This window comes from Cucumis melo, chromosome 10, assembly GCF_025177605.1.
Source record: "Cucumis melo cultivar AY chromosome 10, USDA_Cmelo_AY_1.0, whole genome shotgun sequence".
In the NCBI taxonomy this organism is placed as follows: Eukaryota; Viridiplantae; Streptophyta; class Magnoliopsida; order Cucurbitales; family Cucurbitaceae; genus Cucumis; species Cucumis melo.
The window spans coordinates 24042931-24060576 of NC_066866.1; the positions used below are offsets into that span (position 1 = coordinate 24042931).

At 31.5% G+C, this 17646-nt stretch overlaps 1 long non-coding RNA gene across 1 annotated transcript; it reads left to right on the top strand.

Annotated features, from left to right (window-relative positions):
* Positions 1-10595: 10595 nt before the first annotated feature.
* LOC127151490 (uncharacterized) lies at positions 10596-12346 on the top strand. The gene is made up of 3 exons (XR_007824543.1): positions 10596-11187; positions 11270-11341; positions 11428-12346. It is a non-coding gene; the product is annotated as an uncharacterized LOC127151490 (long non-coding RNA).
* Positions 12347-17646: the final 5300 nt, after the last annotated feature.

Sequence of the window (17646 nt, forward strand, 5' to 3'; positions counted from 1 at the left end):
TTGAAGGGTCGCGTAATCTCTACCTAACTCAGACAAATTCTTCTTTATCCTATCGCCCAAATATAACTGTCTTAATCTAATGGTTTTATCCTGTTCAAACTTAATAGCACGTCTCGACCTATACCTTAACCTTATAATAATGTTAAAATCTTCTCGCCCAAAGGAGACCTTCTCACCAAGTAATATAAAACTGATAACATCGTCTCTCGTTCATCCTCAACCTCTCTTAACAAGATGTAATGGCATACAAAAGTCCATTGAATACCAACTTAACGTCTAAGAAATGATTGAAAGTAGTTTTCCTAAACATATACACAGTTACCTAGGAGTTAACTTGTTTTTAATATTAGAGATGGTTTTGGCTAAGTGAGAATAATATGTCAAATTAGGAAAAGATCTAAACTATGGATATTGGTGATAAGAGACATTTGCCAAATAAAAAACACTCATAATAGGGGGAAAAAAAGTAGTCTGTCTTAAAAACTCAAAAAAAAAATCTCGGTTCAATCTCGACCGAGAACAAAATAATTTCATTATGGCACTCGAGTCATTTACATTGAGATGACACGAGAAAAGGGTTTAATATGCATCCTATGATGTATCTCGGGTTAATTTTGGGTGAAATCTACCCTGAGAAATAACACAATGCATATGAAAAACAAACCTAGACCAATCTCGAAACTCATTTAACAAATCTTGATGCAATTTCAACAATCTCAATTGAGATTTATGAAATAAACGAGCCCAAACTGATGAAATTGTTGAGATTCAAAATGAAATCACCTACATGAGATTAAAAACCAGATATGCACACATCCAACTACTTATATCCCAATTGTCTCAGATTTCACAGTAAAACTCTATAAACAAAACTTAAAACAAAGCCTAAACAATTAAATGTTTCAAAGTGGAATAACTCTACAAATTTAAGCTTGAGGATAGACTAAATACGTTTTCCCACTAAAAAATGAGTAAATCTTGGAGATTTTGAGAGCAAAGAAGTTCAAACTCGTCGAAATGAGCACCTGGTTTCACAAAAGTGAATATAAATTATTCGATGAAAAAGGGTATTTTGGTAATTGCATGATAGCACTTAATTTTGAATTTTAAACACAAAATGAGAAATCTTGTGATCTGAGTTCGGTTGAGATTGCTCGAGAAAAAAACTATGACGAATATAAAAAATTGTGTTATTTTTAAATGTTAAAACCAAAAACGAGCCATTTTGGATAATTTCTCAGATAGATATCCTCGGGAACAAAAGTTAAAAAAAAGGTTTTGTCCTTTTACCATGTTTTCGCCATGAATTATGAATTGTGAATATTTTTTTTTCATTATTATTCTTAAAAGAAAAAAAAAAAAACCTTTAAATATTGAATTTAAGCTATTTTAGATTTATATTTAACTTTTTAGTACAAATTTTGAACTCGGAACTTATTTTATAAAAAAATTAAAATCAATTTTTTTATTGAATATAATTTTATCGTTGAAATGTTTTTACAAATCCCAAAAATTGGTTTCATCAATTCAATGTTCATGTCTTGAAAAATATGTATGTCCGTCAACACGTTGTTTATTTATGGATATCTTCTAAAGAAAACATTGTTTATATATACATATACATAGCTGGGTAGATTAGATAGACAACAAACAACACGTGGGATTAAGTCAATTAAACTTATGATTTTAATATTGAAAGCACACAACCTATTGATGCGATTAGTATGTTTAAATTATATTTTCAAGTGTTTAATTTAAAAATAAGGTATTTTTGAAAAATTAGAATATTTGAAAGCTACTCAGAACTGTTTTCTCAAGTGTATTTTAAACAATTATCATAAAACTGAGTTTAAACAAAAATGAGTTTCTTGAAAAACATTTTTTTTTTAATTAAGTTAATCCAAACGGACTTTATGTCAGTTGAGCTACGATCATTTTAGCAACATTGTGTATATTTTTGTTTATATAAGAAATTAAGTTTTTTAGTACAAACCGGAAAGAAAGGAATTTAAGCCATGAACGATGCCAATTGATCAACTAAAGTCTTGTTGAAGGCAAATTAAAAGTTAATATTAGGTAAACTTGTAACGCGTTGAGAGAGGTAGTTTATATGAAACCCTACTTTTCTCACCATTGAAATATGAGATGAGAGAAGTAATAGTCTAAGGGTTGAGATAAAGCAAATGGGCAGGTTTGTTTGGTGAGTCACATTGAATGAGAAAAGGTTTTATTTCTTTTTTTCATGGAGAAATGTAAACAAAGTCAAAGGCATAAAAGTGTGTTGTTATGTTTAGAGAAAAGTCAAGTTTTAAGGTACTATTGAATTGGAATGGGTCCACTTTTAATTTTGGTTTTTTTCTTCTTTTTCTCTTACAAAAGTTTTCCATATTCTTTTCAAACTTTTCTTTATTGTGTCCAACGTATATGTATGAACTTCCCTAACCCTTTTTTTTTTCTTTTATCTCATTCCATTTTTAAAAAATTGAGTTTCAATATTTTTATTTAACTAAGATTTGGTAATTGGATATCTATTTAGTTTTAATTTTTTTAAAAAAAGAAATCATAAATACTAATTTCATATGTAAATTTATTTGTTTTTGTTATCTATACTAGGTTCTGAAAAATTAAAAGAAAAATTTTGACACTTGTTTCTGGTTAGTTTGTCTAAAAACTAAGTTAAGTTGTGTTCAAATTCAACTAAGTTTTGAAGGTTGAATTTATTTTACTGTTCAGATGTTTTCTAAGAAAGATATGGTGAGAAATTGTGATAAATAAACATAATTTTCAAACAATCAAAATAATCGTTATTAAATATGCTTCAATTAAGGGAATCTTTTAAAAAAATATAACAAAGCTGCAAAAATTTAATTCTAAAAACAGAAAAAACTCACAAGCCCAACATGGAAAATACAAAAAATACACTGTCAATAATGCGTGTAATATATTTAGTAACGCGCGTAATATATTTAGTACACGATCGTTTGGATTTGGCTATTGTTTGGTACACGATCGTTTAGATTTGTTTTTTCAATTATATCGTTTAATTTAGTTACACGATCGTTTAATTAATTGGGTTACATGATCGTCTAGATTTGGCTACACGATCTACCCAAATCTAAATGATTTTTTTTTTCAAAATTTGGTAGCACGCAACGAAAAGAATGAGAGAAAAACAAGAAATACAATAGAAAGAAATCAGATTTGGTTTCCCAAATTTAAACGAAGAAAAAGAAAAAAGATGGAAAGAAATCACAATGAAAAGAGGAGTAAAGAAAGATGATAAAAAAATCGCAGAGAAAAGAACAAAGATGAAATGATAAATTTAAAATATTTAAAAAATGGCTAACTTTAGTTTAATAGTTTGTTATATTTATGAAAGTTTTACTAAATTTAATGTAAATAAAATTTTAGAAGAATTATCGTAAATGAGAAGACTTTTGAAAGTACTTATGATAAATAACATAATTTCAGATTTTATCAATAATAAATATTATAGACTTTTTATGAGTATCTAATTAATATCACTTATGGATATTAAATAGAAATTTATTAGTATATATAAACCTTTGCTACGTTAAAAAATGCTCTTGATTTAATAATGATTTTCGTAGAATGGCTTTAATATTTTGTTTTACAACGATTAAATGTAATAACTTTCTATAAAAACACCTAATTTAAAAAAAGAATGATTTGGTTAGTCAGACAAAAATGATTTTAACAATATAAACATATAATTAAATATTCCATAAAATATAGTCCCACATTGGACAAGACATATTTATCATAAAGTTAGATGTTGGGAAGGTCAAATAATAATTTGGTTGTACAATATTATTTCTTCAATGTATATAACATTTCGAGAGTCCTATATTTAGCTAATTCCATTTTGGAAAAAATATATTTTTTGTGTATAAATTTTAGTTCTAATTTTTATTTAGTCTCTAGAATATCATACTTTTAGTTCTTAAATTATGAGTTTGAAGTTTCAGAGGTTTTAAAACATTGCACTCACATTCTTACATTTTGAGTTTTGTTTTAATTGATTTGTTCATTATGTTAAACGTATTTAAATAATATGTATAATTAAAGTAAATTAATAATTTATCACATTGAGTTATTTTATTTAATTAGATCTATTATGTGATTTCTTTAATTAAAATCTTTGATTTCTAACTGAGTATGAACTATAAGGATAGAAGTCTATTCTTAGATTGATTAGGATTATTAACTAAATGGATAACAGCCTATTCTTAGATTGATTAGGATTTAATGGAGATCTTAATTGAATTGGTATATAAAGAATCTTGGGGCTATGATCCCCAATATACCAAAATAATAGGTACTCAGTCTTTCTTTTATTCCATTCAAGAGAAAGATCCCACTTAGGGTATTCAGGGTTTTGGTTGAAGAAGACAATAATCATTTTACAGCCATCAGGTTATAACCATCATCAATTAGAGAAGATGGATTCTGGTATGTAATTTATTCTTGACAATAGAATCTGATAGATAACTTATTCTTGACAATTTGACATGAATGATTTTGGGTTAATATATTATATAGTTTCAAAGTATTTTATTATAACACATGATTCTTGAGCTTTAAGATTTACACATTTAACCTCTGTCTACTAATTAATTTAAAATAATTAGAAAGTGAAAATTTAAAATTAGTATTTTACTAGTGATCGAAGAAAATAGTGAAACTTGATTAAATATAATTTTTTAAAATTATTTAATAGACATTAACAATAAAGATTGAAAGTGAGTATTTAGCGAAAAATTAAGGCTAAACGTGTAAATTTTGAAACTTATAGACGAGGTTGATACACAATTTAAACCTCAAGACCAAAATTATAACTTTTTCAAATCCATGAATTAATTAAATTGAAATCAAACTCAAACTCGAAGAAAGTGGTTTGTTTTTGTTATTGGTGTTGTTATCGAAGCCATTGATATATCTATGGCATTAATGAATAATAAAAAAGAGTAGTCAAGTCCATGGAACTTTGTGTTTACGCCACCATAAATGCCCCAAATTGGAATAAATATCAATGGACCAACTTTTCTTTTTTTTTTTTTTTTTGTAATTTAATTACTTCATTCATTTGCCTTCAACAAATAAAATTCCTTTCTTTCTTTCTTTCTTTCTTTCTTTCTTTCTTTCTTTCTTTCTTTTCCTCTTTTCCTCAAGAGACAAAAAAGGATTATTTAATTTAAGTCACACCCATTTCCGTACCATTTTTTAATTGCTCACTTTTGGATCCGAATGAGATGGAATTTTGTAGCGCCAAGTTTTAAAGAATCCCTACGTTTCTTCTCTAAGTTTAAAAAATTTACATTTAATAATTATTTCCTACTCTTTTTTTTCTTTTAACTATTTTGTTTCTTATTTTTAAAAATTAAGTTCATTTTTTAGATACTTTCAAAAATAACAAAATATTAAAATCATTTACAAAATATAGAAAATCCTTAAATTTTCTATAAATTTATTCATTTATTTATTTATTTTTGCTATATTTTATAAATAGTTTCATCTTTTTACTATCCATAACAATTCCCTTCTCCTCTTATTCTACTAAAAAGATGAAAGCCTATCATTGAATCCTTAAGTTTTTGTTCTTGGACTTGTTTATTCATTCCACTTAAACTTAGGATAGGCCTTCCTTCCTTAAGTTTCTTCTTGTTTGACTTTTTATAATTGTATTAAATCCTTGGACTGATTATACGAGAAAATAAAGAGAAAGCCTGTGGACTTTAAACTTACTAAGAGATTCAAGCCTACGGGGGAAGAGGCACAGTATGAGGAATCTTTTCTGAAAACATCCTCTTATTCTACAAAGGAATTAAACTCCTCCGTTGGAGTCTTCCTTTAACTGCTTTCATCCTCTTATTTGTTCTACTATTTTGAGGAAATCCTATCATTTAATTCTTAAGTTTTTCTTCCACTAGGTTGCTTGAACTTTCTAACTTGGTTGATAGGTTTTCTTCATTTTAGTAGGTTTCTTTCAAGCTTCTCGACATAGGGAGTGGATTAGGTTAGACACAACACAACAGGTATTAGAAGCAAGGAGATTCCCCTAGTTTTTTAGATATGAAGAGAAGGAGCTTTCCAGGGGAAGACTTCATTTTCTGCTTTTTGGGTACCTAGGTTTTCATTTTCTTCTTTATTTGGAAACCTCGTCAATCTGGTGCTTGCCCGCCTTAAGGAAGAATTAATCTTTGATAAGAGACTTTACCGCTGATCGAGCATTGAGTGGGCTGACTCTGTATCTTCTTAGTTCACGCATTAGTCTCTCTCCTTAACAGAAACTTCTCCTCTATCGCTTTAAATCAAGGTTATGGAATATGCTTTTTTACTCTAGTTTCCTCTTTTCATTGTAGTTTCTAATTGGAACACACACTTTAAAGTGTGATTACCAAAACCTTTCAAAGAGACCAGGGGATCATCACTATATTTTTCTTTATATGTTAAAATAATCTTACATCTTTTATATATATATAATTTTTTAATTCTTACCCAAATTCTAAAAACAAAAATAATTTTTTCAAAACTACTTTTTCTAGTATTCAAATTTTAGCTTGATTTGTTGTACTATTGGCAAAACATAAATAACAAGGAAATGAATTTGGAGGTAAAAGTATCTATAGACTTAATTTCAAAAAACAAATGATTACCGAAGTGACCTTTGTTTTTAGTTTTTAGTTTTTTAAAATTATGTTTTTTTTCAATTTTCTTATCTGTCACACTCTGCCTCGCAACACATCCTTACCTTCGCATTGCGAGATGCGGATGCAGATGTGACTTGACCAACCCTATCGCCTTTGAGTGAAACACCAGAACGCTCAGTCTTAAAACCTTTGAATTTTATACTTAATGCTTAGGATTAAGCTTGGACTTTTAGAACTACTAAGCGATAAGAAAATCTACAACGCAGGATAAAATAAACATTCTTCTTTATTAACTTAGCAACATGTTTTTCATTACATAATACATCCTTTCTTAAGTACAAGAGTTATAATTAAAGCTTCAGGCTTCGAATGCCTAGTGCAGCTTCTTCACAATCACTTAGAATGCTTGGCTTAAAACCTTAGTACGTAGTAACCCGTCTTAACGTGCTTAACTCAACCTCAATGCCTTGTTGTCTGGAGAAGAGAAACTTAAAATGTAAGTCAAATACTTAGTAAGTGGGGTTTAGAAATTCTTTTTGGGCATACAACATGTAAATACATTTTCATAAACAGGCTCACAATGCCTCATTCAAAATATAAAACACACATTAGCCTTCTCTTATTCCTTTTGCCAAGAACATGAATCATTCTCACGCATAGACCACTGTGATGACTGCATCATCATTAACATCTCTTGGAGAATTTCTCGGTTCATTTCTAGTTGCTTAGACTATTAACTCGATATGCTCCTTTCAACGTATTGGCCAACTTCTTACCACCATGTGGTCCTTTTACCCCATGGTTTCCTTGACTCATTATATGCACATAATAGTTAGCTTATGATAAGAATAAAGCTAATGGTTTACTCGCATACATAGAATCATTCCATAGAACTTTAGCTTAGAAACTTCCTTCTCAAATAGACAAGCTATTTCATAAACATCAAGAACATTACAACATGCATTAGATAATTACAACGAACACAAGACTCTGAAGGAATGCTTTAGAACACTGTTCTTTCTTTTAGAAAATCACTCACAAAAATACTAAATTGCCTTCCTCTGATCGCCTAACTCCAAGTCTTCCTCTTCTCGCCTAATGCTTCCTCAGCAGGTCAACACTTAGTATTTCTATTGATAACTTTTAAAATAACATTCCTTTCTTCAAACCTCTCACTTCATTTATACTAATCCTGAGTCAGATTAGTCACTCTTTAAACTTTCTTAGTTTGTCAGCTCTTACGTAGTACTTTACATGTGTGAGCTTAATACTCGTTCTAACCATGCTTTAAGCTTTATCTTGACACGTCATCAACTGAGTAACAACTATTAAGAAGGAGCTCTTCTCGCCCCTTTTTCTTTGCTTCTTTATTTTCTTTCGCTAAGTCCTTAACGCCTTGTGCTTTTACTTTTATTTTTGTTAACCCAGACTTGCGCTTTTACTTTTATTTTTATTAACCCATACTTCACTTTTTCAATCTTTTCCTAGGTCTTTTTCGCCAATCTCTCAAACTCAATTTTCGCGATAGGCTAGGAGGTGCTTTTTGTTGTCTCTTCTGTCTCTCATACCACCTCGCCATCCTTTTTCACCTCATTTTCTTTCCTTTTCTTCTCATCTTCTTCCTTTTCTTCTTTTCTTCTTCTTCCTTCTTTTCATCCTTTTCCTTCCTTCTCATTTCCTACTCTTTCTCTCTCAGTTTTTTTCCTATTTTTCTTTCTTTTCCCTCTCTTCTTTTTCTTTCTGCTCTTTCTCAGCCCTCTCTTTTTCGACCTTTTCTTTTTCTAATCTCTCTCGCTCATCTTGCTCTTTTTGCTAATCTTCTTTTCTTAAAGTCTTCGATAGTGAGTAGTTCTCCCAATTTATCCTCTAGTAATCGAACTTTCACTTCATTGATCACAACTGCTCTAAGTTATGTTTCTCCTTTTCCTTGTCCCAACATAGGACCGTCGGATGGTGAATGCTCAGCTACTGCATTAGACGAGCTTCCTTTGCCAATTGAGGCTTAGTACCTTTTTAGGGCTTCGATAAGAGAAAGGTCTTCAAACATAATAATTGAGTGGGTTTTTAGTGGGTTTAAATAGATGTTCTTAACCGTGGTTAGGGCTTGGATTACCACGTAGTTAACGTCACGCGTCAATAAGTATGAAGTGACAACCTAACATGAACGGTTCGTTTCTCAAGGACAGCATAATCATTACTTTTAAATTTTGAATTTTAAAAGAAATAAAACGTTTCAAATTCTCAAAAACCCTAATCACTTTGAATGAAACCCAAAGTTCAATCATTTCGCGAGAAGATCAGAACGCCTAAGGTGTTTTGACACGAACCTCTTCACAGGATGACTTCATTGCGCAAAAACCTAAATCTTAGTAGCCTAATGGTTTCACGAGATGACTTGCACTCCCCAACTTGAAAATAATAGAAAACTAAAACTAAAACTACAAAATGGTTTACAAGTATAAAGAATACATAGGAAAGAATACAAAATCTTTGGATTCAAATGTCAAAGTAAAAAGAGAAAAGGTTATACGTTATAGATGCTTCCTTGCGTTTAGGATCTTTTGGCAAGAAAAAGTTGTGTCTCATCGCTTGTTGCTTCTCATAGCTTTCCTTGCTGCATTATCCTCTTCTAAACTTTCTTGATCATTTGCTACATGGTTTTTTACGTCTTGATTGCTCGTCGTAATAAGCCTCTGCTCCCAATCAATCACCACAATGTTCAAATGATCTTTCTTGGTCCTTATCGCATAGTTAGTAAAGACACAAATCTTACTAATATTACTAATCTTACCTGTGGACACTTTCTTTGATGTCTTCCTTTGGGTTCTCAAATTTCAATAGATTAGACATCTAAGATCCCAGACGTTTGAGGATTTCAGCAAGATGCATGGATTTAATTTATTTGATTTTTCTGTCTGCTGAATCGCTCACTATCCGAAAGATACACTTAACTTTGGAGCTGATTCAAGCAATCATAGATTACTCTGGTACCTTAAACCTTTTCATGCATTCTTTGGCTGAACACGTGATTGACCAAAGTTAAGTGTTTTTCCTAAAATCAAAGTAAAACCCTACTCTAGTGTTTGAAAAATCAATTCCCCATCAATTGTGCCAAAAACTTGCTCGCTCTGTGTATGCTTGGACTTAGTGGGGTAAACTCTATTTCATTTTTCATAATGTGTCATTGATTCAAGATCATTGCATACAAAATGCTCCTTAGGAATCTCCCCATTATGTGCTTCTAAGCCCTTGTCGTGTACAAGTTTTAAATAGAATCAAAGACCATTGCATACAAAATGCTCATTATGTGCTTCTAAGCAACCAATAGGTTTATCTAGGTGATCCAAAGTCGAAAACAGGGAATTGATATCAAAACTTAGTTCTAAGGTTCACTAGGCGTGTAACGCCCCAAATTAAGCTAACTTATTTTTAATTATCTTAAATCTAATTTTGACAATTTTTAAAATTATTTTGGGTGTTATTTGATTTAATTGTTGGAAATCTTTGATTTATAGAAATGAGAATTAATTAGATACTTTAGAAAAATATCTAATTAATTGAATTTGGAATCGATGATTGAATTTGGTTGTTTTAAGTAAATTGTGGTTGGTGGAATTGTATTTGAGAGAATTTTGATTAATTATATATGTTATTATATAATTAATTGAATTTGAAGTTAAGATAATTGTATTATGAAAATAATATAATTATGTAAGGATATTGTTTTTTTATTTTGGAAAGATAAAGTGATGTAATAGGAGAGAGAGAATATTGGAGTTTAAAAAAAAAAGAAGATTCGATGGGTTTTAACGAAGAAAGAAAAGTTTTATTTATTTGATGGGTTTTAATGAACAAAGAGAAGATTTATTTTGTTTCGTTGAAAAAGATTGAGAAAAGAGGGAAAAAGTAAAAGGTAAAAATAATGATATTAAAAGTATTATTATTTCTTTAAATAGAACCTCGTGGTGCGTGAGGGTACTATTCACCATCTTCTTCCTCACAAACCTTAACTTCTCAAACTCTAATCAAGCTGCTGCCGCCACCGTCTCCTCTGCCGCTGCACGTCGTCCCCTCGATCCAAGCCGTCAAAGCCAGCTCCTTCATTCACAAGTTGTTGCACTTGGGTCCTTCAGCTCGCATGATCGCTGCTGATCCATTCGAAGAGCCGCCGTCCACACCCATCATCACGTTTTGCAAGCGTCCAAACTGATTCCTCACGTTAGTCGATCGTTCATGTCGTCGAGCTGCACAAGTCATCCATTTCGAAGCTACGTCGCACTAGCCACCGTTCACGAGCCTTTAGTCGATTATCGAGCCATGTGGTGTAGCCAATCTCTCCTTCGAGTCGCGCTCTTACGCAAGTCATTCTTAAACGCTCAAGCCGCAAGCGTGCGCCAGTGATTCAAGCCTACCAGCATCGATTCCCTCCCTTAGCCGAGCCGCCTAGCCGATTTTCCCTCCAGCCAAGCCATTTTCAAGCCACCAAGTTTATTTTGGCCCATTTAATCTATTTTTGGTAAGTTTTAATTGGGTTTTAGCATACCCAGCAAATATTGAGTTTGGACCCTAAATAATTTAATTTTGGATTAAATTGGTAGATTTTAACTGGGAGTTGGTGCTGTGAAATTTCTCCCCAACCAAGGAAAATTTGGATTCAACCTCGACTTTGGGTAAGTTGAATCAACTGGATTTTTGGGATCCTTAATCAACTATTAATTAAGTTATTGAATTTAGTATTTTTCTCTTACTATTTTAGGACTTCATTGTTTGGGAAAGCTTGGCTATTTGCTGTTAGAACTTGGATAAGCTAATCTCCAGGTAAGAGATTCTCTTACTAGACCTTCAAACTGAAATAAGAGCTTGCATGTAATTTTTCCATTATGCATTGAGGTAGCTAAGATGTATAATAAGTTTATGTTTATGATGACTAATAGTCATGAGGGAGTTTATGTTTAAGATGACTGATAGTTATGACATGAGATATGTTGATGATGATATTTGATGATGTTGATGCTTATGCATGAAATATTAATCTTGATTAAAAATGCTACGATTAATATTCATGTCATGCTTATGATGTTATGTTATGCTATATGCTATGATTAGGGTGTACTGTTAGCTTTATCTATTAGAGTCGTACCCACATGGGTGTCTCTCGAGATCACCATCTTTTTATGACTAAGTAATCCGACGGGATAACCAATTCAAAATGAGATGATATGTTACGAGTGATCCGATGGGGTCACTCACAGCCCAAATGTCTTAATGTTTCTTTCGAGTTCACTAAAGATCAGTTTTGTCCTAGTTGTTCCTTTGGGTTCACCGAAAACCAGAGATGTTCCTACGGGATTACAGATTGCACGTGTTCGGGAACGTGCCAGTTTAGGGGTACCACTCTACAGGACTCTAATAGAAAGTTAGCAGATACCTGGCGGGATAGTAGTAGGTTCCTTACTGAGTATATTTTTATACTCACTCTTTCATGTTTAAATTTTTCAAGCAAAGATAAAGGGAGAGGTAGAGGGAAGTTGGCGAATGACAAGAAGTGACTGTGGCATGCCATAGAGACACGTTTTGCTTCCGCTGTTATGTTTTCAGTTTGATTTTAGTATCTTTTTTGTACTTTCATGATTACTCTTTAAAACTAGATAGGGCCCGAACTAGGATTTTGTTATGTTGAGATTTACTTCTATTTATATTTATTTATTTATGATTTTAATGAGTATTTGAGGTTTTGATTATGAATACTTGTTTTATTTTCCAATTTAATTTAAGAAATTTTGTTTTTCTTTGAGTAGTAATGATCCCAGCTTAGTATAAAGAGTTGGGTCGTTACAAGGCGTTTAGGCAATATAAAAGAATAAACTATACAATATGAATGAGTGTAAGTTTAAACTATATCTACTTATCTACACTAAAAAATCTGTAAAGAAAGATTAAGATGGAATTGTGAAATGACTTGCATAAAAGAAAAGGGTGAAGGAAAATCCATGCATTATCAGGTGATTAAGCAATCAAAGACCCTTGATGTGATATAACTTAATTACTGTGCTTGTGATTAAGACGCGTTCCTCTCGGAGTCGTTAACGCCACACATGGTCACCTTTCTATATCCAAATGACCAAGCTGCGTTAAGTAAGTTATATCTAGAACGCTTCACTTATAAGACTTATAGAGCTTCACGTTTAAGGGTGACAACATCTTGGCACCTAATACCTTCACTTGTTCTCCTTTCGAGGTACAAATTATGGAAGTTATCTCGCCAAAGTGGAGTTTGTTTCCAATCTCCTCCTTGTGTGTGTTAGCCATATCCTTGCTACTTGCCCTCTCGAGTAGTTGGCGAAATACACTAGCCAAGTGATGAAAATAGCTCAGTAACGCAAGAAGAAATATGAGCTAACCTTCTTATCAAGAACTTATCATGAGACTTCAACTACAAAATAACACAAAGATGGGTGAACAGTAAAGAGATGAATGGATTGAAGAGGTATAAATATGAAATGTATTAAAGAATACAGGTCTTAGGCCACTGTATAATATGAATGAATACATTACACTGAAATATATAAAAATGGAAAGAATAAAAATGTTAATACAAGTTAGGGAGAAGATGAGAATGAGATCTTCCTCACTCAACCCTCAAGCTCTCACTCTTAGACTTATCGGAGAAGATGAAGAAAGACTTTACAGACGACGGAAAGGCTACTCCTTTCCACCACTCTTTAGGATTTAGCCCATTCAAACTGACTTTTGGCCTATTTAGGTCCCCTTTTCTTGATGGTGATGAACTCATTTATATAGGTAGATTTAAGCAGAAAATCTAATCTTCTAAGCATGTCAATGTCGAAAGCTGCTTCTATGTTAAGTCACATCAACTCCATCTGCCACTTTTGTCTTCTAGCGAACCTATTCCCTTCTACTAGCTCCTTCCCACCTCACTAGCTTCTTCTTTTGTTCTTAATTCTGCGTTTAGACACTAAAAATATGGTGAAACAAGCATGGAAGCTTATGTAAAGTATGTTTTCAAATAGTTATGAGTTTTCCAAATAAGCTACGTGTTTTGACACATTTCTTATGCATTTTGGTCTCATTATTCTCTCTAAAAAGCCACAATAACTTGTATTTCTACAAGTTATCAAGGAGCTAGCAAGATTATAGGAGTTTAAGGAATGATTTATCCAACTTATGATTAGTATAAATAAGAGAAGAGGACAAAGAAAAGAGGGGTTATTGTTACGCCCCGCCCCAAAAGTCGCTTCTCGCAACCTAGCTAGGCCCTTAATGCGTACTAACCTGGGATAATGTCAAACGCCTAGTGAATAGAATAAGTTCTCAAACAAATACTTAAACCTAAGGCTTAAACGCCAAGCTTTTTTAACACAAAACAGTAGAATACAACAACTTTAACTTTCATTAGCTTAGTCTTATTGTCTAAGCTTTAATATACTTAGCTTAACAAAGTTAGTTGTATCCATTAGTGTTACCAGAACAAGGTACTCAACCTTATCTCTATGCCCCTTAGCTTTAAGTTGTATCTCGAACATTAATCCTTGTATGTCTCTACATACAGTTTGAGACTCATTAAAAAATTTAGAATGTTAGTTCATTGGATTTAGGTTATTAAGACAAAACTAATAATCAATAACACTTTATTGAAATTACAAAAATAACACTTTATTAATGATGACCAACAAATTACATTTACTATCTACGAGTTTTAGGACATAAAACCTAACAATTTGTGCACAGTATTCAATGCGCAGATCACCACATCAAATGGTGTAGCAGAAAAGTGTAATCATACATTGACGGAAATTGTGAAAAGTATGATGAATGATAATAGTATATCTATTTCATTTTGGATGTATGCATTAAGGACAACTGTGTACATATTGAATATAAGGTACCCTAGTAAAGCATTTCCTAACACAACTTATGAACTATGGACATCTAGGAAGCCTAGTTGTTTCCTAACACATCTTCATGTTTGGAGTTGTCAAGGTGAAATGAGGATATATAATCCACATGAAAAAAAATTAGATTCCAAGAATATTTAGTGTTTATTTCATTGGATATCTGGAAAGATCAAAAGGATATAGATTCTATTGTCCTGATCATAGTACAAGAATTGTAGGGTTTGTGAGTGCTTGCTTCAATGAAAATGGCAGAGTTAGTAAGAATGTTGGAACACCTGATGTAGAGATAAGAGTCACTAATGGACCAAAAAATCCATCTAGTGATTCATCTTAAGTTGTTATTTCTATTATTGTAGCACAATCACAAAGCATAAATATGGAACAACAAACGAATGTTCCAAACCCATTATGGATGCCATTGTTCAAAAAAAGGAGGAAATTCCTCGAGCTAATGAGCAAGTGCAACTTCAAGAATAAATACAATTAAGGAGGTCAACTTAGAGTAAAACAAAACCAATTATTTCAAATGAGTATATAGTTCCTCCACTTGAGCATGAAAGTGACTTGAGCATTGATGATAACCCGATATCTTTTGATCAAGTCATGAGCAATAAAAACTCTGATAAGTGGTTAATGATCATGAAGGAAGAGTTAAAATCTATGGATGACAACAATGTTTGGAAAATGACGAAATTGCCAAAGATTTCTAAAAGAGCTAGTTGTAAGTGGGTATTTAAGACAAAGTAAGACTCTAAGGGAAATGTCAAGAGATACAAGCAAGACTTGTTCCCAAAAGTTACACTCAAAAGGATGGCGCTTTGACTACAAAGAGACTCTCTTCTGTTTCTAGAAATGACTTTTTATCAATCGTAATGGCTTTGGTGGCTCATTTTGATCTTGAGCTTCATCAAATGGATGCTAAAACTATATTTTTCAATAGAGGTTTGGAAGAAGAATTATATGTGGATCAACCTTAGACTCAAGGTTTTGAAACCACGAGCGAAAGAAATCTGGTATGTAGGTCGAAGAAATCAATCTATGGACTAAAAGTAAGCTTCCCCACGATGGTACTTGAAGTTTAACGATACCATATTGTCACATGGATTTGTATAAATGACCATTGATTGGTGTATTTACATGAAGGTTGTGGGATATAAGTTTTAAATCGTTGTATTATATGTAGATGATATTCTCCTTACCACTAGTTAGAGTGGGTTATTGCTTGATGTCAACGATTACCGTTCAATTGTTTTGTGATTTAAGACAACTTTTCCACATTTTATTATCATATAAAATAAAAAGATTATATAATTAGTTGTTGTGGTTACTATTTTAACTAAAACTTATATTAACATACTATTTAGTAATGCATTTTAATTTGTTAAAAATATGAAAGAAAAAACATCTTAGTAATATTCATAATATGTACGATTTCCTGGTTTTGAAACACAACAGTAAAATAAAATATATTAAAACTTATTTTATGGTAAAATTGTTGAAAATATTTACAAATATAGCAAAATTTTACATTCTATTAGTAATAGATTCATATAAATATAAAACAGATGTCTATCACAGTCACTAACTGTTTGTATATTGTTTATATACAAGTCTAAATAAGTCTACCAATAATATAAACACAAATTTGTATTGCATTTATAAATATTTTAAATATTTTTGTTATATTTAAAACATTTTCAATAATATTATTAATTATTTTTATGGGGTTTTTTAAAAAATATAACAAACAAAAAAAATATTCACGCTGTATAGAACAATTTTGAAAACAGAAAAAGTTCATAGGCCCACGATGTAAAATACCAAAATTACTCCGGTCAACACGTGATAAATCGACCACACGTGTGCAATACACGATCTTATAGAACGATTGTGTAGCTTTTGATACACAATCTCGAACATACCATGCCCCGAGATGAAAAAAAATTATGCCTTTAATTCATTCGATCTTGGAAATACAATGCACCGAGATGGCTTGAGATAAAAGACATAAGTGTAAATCTACATGATCCTGTACTTCATTTTAAATGATGACTTTCAAATTTAAACGATTGTGTAGATTATGATACACGACCTCGGTCCTTAGTTGCATCAAGATGTCCCGGGATGAAAGAATTTTGCCTTTAATTCTTTCGATCTCGGGTATACAATGTCTCGAATGCTCTAGGATGAAAGAATTCTTCCTTGAATCTCGGGCTTTAGTGGCACCGAGATGGCTCGAGATGAAAGAATTCTGCTTTTATTTTATTCAATTTCAAGCATACATTGTCCCAAGATATCCCGAAATAAAAGACTTCTGCCTTTAGTTATTTGTCGGACCTTAATTGCATCGAGATGGCGCAAGATTAATAAATCGCAAAAACATATATGTAATGTATGAGAAAATGATCACGTATCATGGATTTTTCTTATTTTGTTACGCGGATCGCAAATATTTTTAGATTTTATTATGTTTATGTAAATTAACCTATTTTTATTGTAGGATCATCTCATTTTAACTCCCGGAAAAAAGTGAAGATAATAATAATAAAAGAGATTGGAAGTATTACCACCAAACTTCCTCACTTCTTCAATCAATTATTATGTATTCACTCTTTATCAAAATGTGATTCATTCCACTTTCTAAATAAAAAATGTGATACATTCCACTTTCTTGAACAAAAGAAGAATGATGTGATTCATTCCAATTCCAACTTTCATGCCTTCGATCTACTTTGTATGATACTTTTGTTTTCTTTTTATTATTATTAGTAATGACCTACCAACTACAATTTATTGCTTATATTACCTGAATTTTTTTAAACTTTCTACCACAAACACTAATCAAAACAACTATGCATAAAACTCAACAAAACAACTATGCATAAAACAAATCAAAGGAAAAAATGTTTTCCCAAACAATATATAAAACAAATAAAAAATAATATACCCTAACCTTTACATGCATATAGACTCAAATTAACATTCCAAACAACATCCTTTAAATACAACAAATAAAAGATTAGATAAGATTAGATAATTTAGGCCAGACTGTATAAAAT